Here is an 8,684-nt window from a genome sequence, read left to right as displayed (position 1 = left end):
TTAATTAATTTAATAATAATGTTGCAAATTACCGAGATACTATCAAAAAGTTATGAAATAAATATAGTCGCATGTATGTATACGTCCTAATGATAATATTAAACGGACTTCAGAAACGTCATTGTTGTAAAAGATTATAAATAATCGTAAGTAATTAGTATTAATGTCACCAAATCACATATTTTAGAGTTAGTAACATGTGTACACTTTGGGAAAGATGTAGGTAAAAGATTTTTCATGTTTTACTCTATGAATAAAATAGGAACTAACTATCTTAAACAAAACACTAGGGTTTTTGAGACGAATCAATTGTGACTTCATAACGCTGTAGTCATAATATTTGGTATTAACAAACAAACACATACACACACACCGCTAGAAGATATGCACGAACGAAATATTCCTTTGCAGGAGGGTAGTTTGATTACTTCTATTTAAAAAATAAAGTAATTTCCGTCCATACCTACGTCGTAAAATACATTTAGAAAACATTGATGCAATGCAACACACGCGAACTTCAATCAATCACTTAACAGAAATAAAAAAAAAATACATTTCGCGCTATTTTTTAAATTATGGAACGGACTCGCGCCTCGGCTCGCGGGATCTCGCTTCTTCTACATTCCGAAGACTGGCCATAGACACTGGCTGACTAGACGAAAGCCGTCTGGCCGTATAATTTTCGGCCAGTGTTAGATAATTGATTTATAATTTAAGTATTATGTATGTACTTTCATTTTGGAAGCGTGACCGAAACGTGATTTGTAAACAGTTTTGCCTCTGCGTTGGTCTTCAATCCGAATTGAAATTTCGAATGCGCGAATAAACAGTTCGTTTTTATTTTTACATAACTCATTAAAGAGGCTATGACCCCAAACATTTTTTATTCGCTCTAGTTTTCAGGTTTGTGATCAATGTGCAATGTATAAACAACAACTACAACGGTACAGACAGAAATTATAATCACTTTCTAATTAGGGACGTACAACAACGAACGATTCTGAAGTCTATTAAAAAAAAACTATTTTGGTCTGAGATAAACTTAAAAAAACACACCACTAGTAACTTGGCGGGAGTTAAGGAGTGAACTGTAAATGACTACATTGTCTGTCGTGTTTAATTACACGGAGATAACGCGATGATAATCATGTTTATTTCTTTAACACTGGAACACACTCGACAGGACTAGTTTTGTTGTTTTTGCTGCCAAAAAATAACTGTTAGTCTAATTAATAAACATAAACGATTTTTTTTATTGTTAATAATGTCGGTCGTTGAAACAATTAGACAGGCTCATTTCAATGGTGGCTAGCGTATAAAAATAATGTAAAATCATCAATCTAGTTACAAACTAGTGGATATTGTTCATACCAGCTGCGTAAACAAACTGAAATCAACCCGTCACTATAAACAGATGCCTTCAGGCTTCTGTACTCAAAGGTACGCTATAAGTGAGGATTCGCTGCATGACCGTCCTCGTCTGTTCGCATTTCTCTCACCAAACTGTATCCCAAAAACCGTCATATCTCGAACTTCACCGGTTTTTTTCCCGTCAGCAAAGTTCAATGTTTTTATTATTTATCTACGTAGTTTCGCGTTTGTGAGCAACACCTTACTGTACTACACAATTTTGCGCAGATTACTTAATTCATTATGTAATTATAATTCACCCTTTAGACCCATGATAATAAAGCTCAATGTTAAACACTAGTTTTTATGAGATTTTTGTATGCAGATTTTGTTAACAAGAGCCAATCCTGGTCCTTAGAAAGTAAAGGGTTTTATTGCTGTTGTAGAAGCAGGACAGCCCACTAGACGGCGTATAGTACCGTTAAACTGCCACAGCTGCGATAGTTTTAGGTACTCTAAGATAAAGTAGAAAGCCCCAGTTCATTCCCTGATGTTGGTGTTCTGATTCTCCAGTTTGTGATCGCCTAGTGGGAAGACAGTAGGTCTCGAGTTTGATCTCAAGACACGCACTGACTTTTCGGATGTTGTGTACTTTTTACCACTGCTTCCAGTTTTGGTAGGGTCCTGTTAACATTTTTGTCCTTGATCTCCTCCGGTCTTGTCGAATTGCCGTCGAATCAGGCTATGAGAATAAGGGAACAGAGAGTGCTCCAGTGTTCGTACACACTGCTTGTATATATATAATTTAGATATTTTAGAGGTAATGAGGTGTCTAGTGTTTAGTGGCACCTACTGCTATACCAGTGGTCGTGGTTCGATTCCCACCCAGGAAAATGTGAAGAGCGTGAAGAACACAATCGTTTGTTCTGTTTGGGTGTAATTTACTTATAATATGTAAGTATTTAGGAATATATAAGTATGTTTATCAGTTGTCTAGTAGTCATTACACAAGCTTTGCTTAGTTTGAGACTAGATGGCGTTGTTTGAAAGTTGTGGAATATTATTAGATATTATCTTGTAAAAGCTAGTCACTTATTTTTTTTACTTAATTCGGCATATTGTGTGCTCCTACCATTATCCGACATTCACTAGATAGCGCAGGGTCAACAGATAAACCTACATTTTTTATCAAACAATGACATAAAGTTCAAGACGTGACTGAGTTATTTCTTCATGTTTTCACATTAGGAGAATTGAAGTTGTTGCACTTAGTAATTATGTAAGTCGAGTGTGCTATAACGAAACATACATATTCTGTTATTTTCTTTTCATATTTGTTTCAGGGAATGATAAATTAGATAACGTAATTAAAATTTGGAAAGCAAGAGTTCAGCAATCGATTTTTCTCTGTTAAAACACGTCTCCAGCATTAAGGACTATAATCTTTGTGTCGCGGGAGTATCCCAAACGTCCAAGTCACATGCACGAAGACCCAGGATCCCAGATCCAGGATCGTGGATCACACAGATTTCTGTCGCGTTCCGTGGATTTTTTGTGGTGACCTAAACCGCTCGGCTATCCGTGCAATAATAATATTAGATTAGTTTAGTGAATTGCTAATAATCTAAAATTGGACTAAATGATGGTACTCTCCTCTTATCTCCTACTTTTGCAGTGTAAGACAGAAACCAAAATGGTTAGATACCATTTTTTTCAGACCTTCATAGATTGTGGAGTGCAAATAGGTATAGTATTGAGTGAAAGCATAAAATAAGTGGAATGCTGCAATAAATTATTTATCTAAACACAAACAAAGTAAGTATTTTGTTAATTGACTAGCAACGATAGATAGTTAATGTTTTTTTTTGATCAACTAAACTCTTATGAGTTTTTTTTTCTTCACCTTATCAAAATAATGTTCTCATATACCTAATAATTTTCGTAAAACTGCTTTAGTGGTCTGTGTAATGTTAGCCCGTACCTGTAGCACACCAATATAAAAATAAAAACTATATACTATTTTTAACTATATATATATTGACTGATAACCTCTTTACACTGAAAGTATATGAACATAGCGCCTAACGTTAAAATAATAGCTATGTGTTGCTGGCTTGTGTAATTGTAAATCCCATACATACGAATCTACCGCTAATTGAGCAAGTCTTTTGAGCAAAAGTCGACTTTTTAATTGTGATGATTTGATAAACACATAACACAATGGTGCTACTAAAGTATGTTAAAAATTTAAGGTTCCATTAAAATAATAACAACAAAAAAATTGATTTAAATAAGTACCTACCTAATGAAAAAACACAATCGCCTCGAAAAAAAACATTCAGGTACAAAAACAAGTTTCTCGAACGGACAAAAAATCGTGTTTACTCATTGAAAAGTTTCCATTAAAAACAGTTTACCTGCGATAAATTAAACACAAGTTCCAAACTTCCAAATATAAATGTTTATTCAAAAGGGCCTTGATGGGTACATAATTAATTGCAGGACCAAATATCTTGTGAGCAAGAATGTGAACACGATGTAGATCACCTTGCGCCGGATCTTTATATCTAAGTGGATGTAGGGCAGGCTGTACGGTTCCATAATTCATACCCTGACACAGTTGACCGGAGGGATTCAGGTGTGAAGTTTCACGAGTGTCTTCGGAAGAAGTGAGGTACGAGGTTCAGTTTCGCGTGAGCGTCTTTTTTAAAAAGGACGACTCCCGCTTCAAGCAATTTAATCCTTGTGTCACGAAGTTTTCACGAACATTCAATTCAAGCACCAATACACCCAGACTCAGGGCAAGTATTTACAGAACACACAAACGCTTGTCCTACATGGGGATCGAACCTGCACTCAGTGGGTTAGGCGTAGTGACTTCAACCACTCGGCTATCACGGCAAAAGCAATGCATGTGCTACCACGGTTCTAGCAACGTCACAGATGCACTCATGGAGGAGAAAGGGTATTGTCTAATGATTTTAATAACTAATCCAAGGCCTCCACTACGCGATAAACTGAACGCTTGTTCTGCTTTTAAATATTATCGTGGTTGTGACTTGTGACTAATATTTGTGTGCCGCCAATTTACTTCGTTACTGGAGGATTCGTTTTTCGAGAACAATAAAACAATATATTTTTAATGGGAATGATGGCAATAAGGGTATCAATATCATTGAATTATTCACCATACATGCATTCCTACTTACCACAAGAGGAGTCTGTACTTACTTAAATCAATTTACAAACAACTGAAAATAAGTAGTTTGACAAACAAATACACTTACATGAAGTGTTTTGACATCATCATCATCATCATCATCCACAGCCTTTATCCTCCCACTGCTGGGCATAGGCCTTCCCTTTTTCGTGCCAATTTCTACGGTCCTGTGCTAGCCTCATCCAGACTCGACCCGAGACCTTTATAATGTCATCGTGTTTGTCATTGTGTTTTGACATACATAAAATTAATCTATTTGCTGCAAAACAAAAAAAGGGCAAGCTCGAATCCTACAGACTGGAACTATCAAGGCTGTTACCATTCATTTACTTACTTAAAATAGTCTTGTGTGTATTTTGATACAAACATTTTAACATATGAAGATAGGTATATTAAAGAAAAACGATTCCCGCATAAAACATTTAAATCCTTGTATCGCTCGGGGGGTCTCATGTACGAAGTCACCCAGACTTAGGGCAAGCATTCGGGGATCACACAAATGTTTGTCCTACCGTTGATCAAACCCGCGACTCGTCAACCTCTGTGGGTTTGGCTTGGTAACCTCAACCACTCGACTATCCACATATATGTGCCGCAATTTTTTTTTTAAATTAACACCATACAATCAAACAGTAATCTTAACATATTGAGACATCCATGGCGCCAACGTCAGCTAGACACCTATACTAAGAGAGTGGTGACGCAAACCTATCAATCGAGTTTGTCAGATTGACGATAGGACTGCATTCAGTCCGTGAAAGTAGATGGATGTTATAGATGCTGTTTTATGTTATAGCAGTGTTGTCCAATCTTGGCATAAAATGCTATAAACTGTGTCGGAAGATTATCATCATTATATGAACCCGCAGATCGCAATAATATATTTTCAAGAGCAAGGCCCTTCTCCGTCCTGCTATTTTGGTCTGTCCAAACCATTCTTCACCAAACTTTTATCACTAACTCAGCATACTCTTGGTAGTCTTTAGATGTCCCGACGACAGGTTCCAAGCCTATTCAGTAGCTCACGTCCCATTTATTGCCTTGCGTAGATATATGAAGAATTTCACGTGCACCAATACCAAAACACAAATGAGGTTTTCTATTTTTAGTCAGAAAGAGTCTGACACTTCCTCTTCTGAGGCGGTGTCCATGAGGAGTAAACCGACTTCCAAAAAAAGATGTCCTGTGCAACTGCGTTTATAATGTGGAGCCTGTTTATATTATAATCCTTGTAATGTTTGAATGCTGGTTATAACCCTTATAATAGTCCACATTCATTTTAAAGGATTTTAAGAAATCTCCCAAAAACGTCAACATAATATTTTAGCCAGTTTACAACGCCATCACTATAGTGTGTACAAATATGAATCGACCTTGGACTAGAAAGCTCACGTGTGTTTCGCGCTGCTAAAGGCGGGTCCTCACTGTAACATAACTAGTTAGTGAATAAATGAATAGAAAGGATACATCTGGAAGTTTATAAATACAACTAAGATATGAATTAGAATATCAAAAGGTTTGATGTAAGAGGACAGAGATATGAGTTATTTATTTCGCTGAGCAGATTTTTTTTAGCTTGTCTTTGACCTTGATCCAACTACCCTTTCTTAGCGATACCTTCCTTTTTTTTCTCCAGTCTTGAGGCCTTGTCGAGGCAGATTCCTCGAAAACCGTTGCTCCAACATAACAGTTCCACCATAGAAAGTATGACATGTAAACGCCTCCTAACATCCAACATGCTTTTAGGCAATTGTGAACATTCCCCTCGAAGGTCGCGTCTCGTTGACCCGTGGAAGTTGCTCTTACCTTACCAATGCGTGCAACGGATTTGAGCAAATTTGCGTGCAATACTTGCTCAAGATGTGTTGCTGTACGCGTACTGTGCAATGATATGCACGGGTTTAGTTGTTGGCTATAATTTTATTTTAATGTCCCTCTATGCGTCAAAGAAATGGCCTGGATGCTCAAGGTGGAGTATTGTGTGACGTGGCGCAAAGTAGGAAAAGCCTATGTCCAGCTGTGGACCACGATAGGCTGAATCGATTATATTAAAATTTTCTACAATTTGTAAATTTTAAATTAAAATTTCGTAGTTCTATTTAAAGACTGTGGAGGTCAAATTAAGATTTTAAATAATACATGAGGATCGACATCTGCGGTTTTAATCAGCAAATCAAAGATTTGATTTGGAATATACCTGTTAATCTGCAATTAACAGTGAGTGAAAGATCTGTTACGTTTTATCTTCCTATCCTTTCTTATCACGCCCCTTTGCATCACAACATTATCACTGTTCTCGCCATGCAAAGGTTATAAAATTGTCGAGTTAAATCTAATTTTTAAATATCAACATAAAATCTCTATCGATAATATTTTTACGCAAGGCGCTAAATATTTTTCTGATAGGCACGTTTCTTCACTTCCATGTAATTTCTTACAAAACTCTAGAAACAATTGATTGTCGAGTGTAGTTTTCGCAACGACACGCCTTATCAGTGCCAGTGGCAAATGCACGTGCGAGATCATTGACTTGCATCCTAGGGTTGTCCGTAAAGGAAATTTTCAAGACGTACTTAAATACAGCTAAAAGTGCTATGTCATTTCTTTATGACACTAACTCTGAGCATTGTTGTACTAAACATAAAAGAGACGATTTTAAGTATTCTTGTTATAGGTGGTCGACATTTCTCTCGAAAAGATTCTGTTATTAAAGTGAAAACAGTTTTATCATTAAAGCAAATGCTCGTTTGAGCGATTTCTGAAGAATACATCTAATTTAATACCAGGATTCAGTAAAGAGCTCCTAAGAAGATCGTTCCTAAGGAACTGGTTGATATGTAGATAATAATGATAATGGTGTTTAATACTTTTGATGGAATTATAAAATTTTACAAAGGCAACAAAACTGAAGTTCAGATTGAACTATGTACCTACTCAAATAATTAGATAAGTGACAGCCCTATTAGTAGAGCACTGTTCTCAATTAGCGATAAGCCGGCGACCTAATTTAGTGAGCGCATCGCTGGCTACCGGCTGTGTTCACATGCTGTCTGATTTGAATGTCAGAAAATCCGCTGAAATACATAACAATCAAATAAAACTATTCTTAGAAACCAGAAGTGAGGACAGGTTTTTAAAAAGCAAGCACGGTTACGTCACAAACATTTAAACCCAATCATTACAAAGATAACTTAAAGTTAATACATCAAACTCTAATTACTGCAAAGGAATAGGTATGAATGGCAATTATCGAAATAACAATATGGCTGCTATGCTGAATAAATACAACGAAGGTCACGGAGATGTTCCAGCGAAGCCAGCTGACACAGGAGAGAGAGCGTTGCTAAGAGCGCTCCGTCTTTTATAGCGGACTGCTTGTCAAATCCCAGGTTCGAAAGAGGTTTCACTAAGGATCTTGAAGGAGGTTTCACTTTGAAAAGGAGGTTTCGTTAACACGGCCGTTCCTGACAGCGAGGCGTCCTCGACCGCATCTTGCTTGGAGTCTTCACTAACTCAAGCATCACCAGACTGCTGTCGCTCTTAGACTGGAAATAATCATCTGCAAAATGACAACAACACATACTAAACATTTGTTTTCTTGCGACACTTGTGTCGAAGCTGGAAAACAGAAACCATTTGAAGTGATTTTGTTAAGTACGCGATAGTGAGCGTGCACTCCCACCATCAAGTACCCAACAAGCGAACAGAAAGATTTCAGGAATGTTATTGAAATGGTAAACTTAAAAGCTATGACTTAAAAATATTGCACAGCAAAATCAATGATTCTTAAAAGTAAATAAACTTAAAAGCTAAGACTTAAAAATACTGCACAGCAAAATCTGATTCTTAAAATTAAAATGTAAATGGAGCTTAGTAACATTCCAAGCAATGAAATTCCCAACTTCCATTGTGTAGAATGCTAGCCAAGATAAACAGATGGTATTGAAGCTGATATACTTAACCAGATCGGAAGCCATGAACCGTAGGTCCAGGCCAAACAGAAGCCATGAACCGTAGGTCCAGGCCAAACAGAAGCCATAAGCCAGAGGCTCAGACCAAACAGAAGCCATGAACCAGAGGCTCAGGCCAAACAGAAGCCATGAACCAGAGGTCC

The sequence above is a fragment of the Trichoplusia ni genome, chromosome 16, assembly GCF_003590095.1.
Source record: "Trichoplusia ni isolate ovarian cell line Hi5 chromosome 16, tn1, whole genome shotgun sequence".
Classification (NCBI taxonomy): domain Eukaryota; kingdom Metazoa; phylum Arthropoda; class Insecta; order Lepidoptera; family Noctuidae; genus Trichoplusia; species Trichoplusia ni.
Note: the sequence above shows the minus strand (reverse complement) of the source record.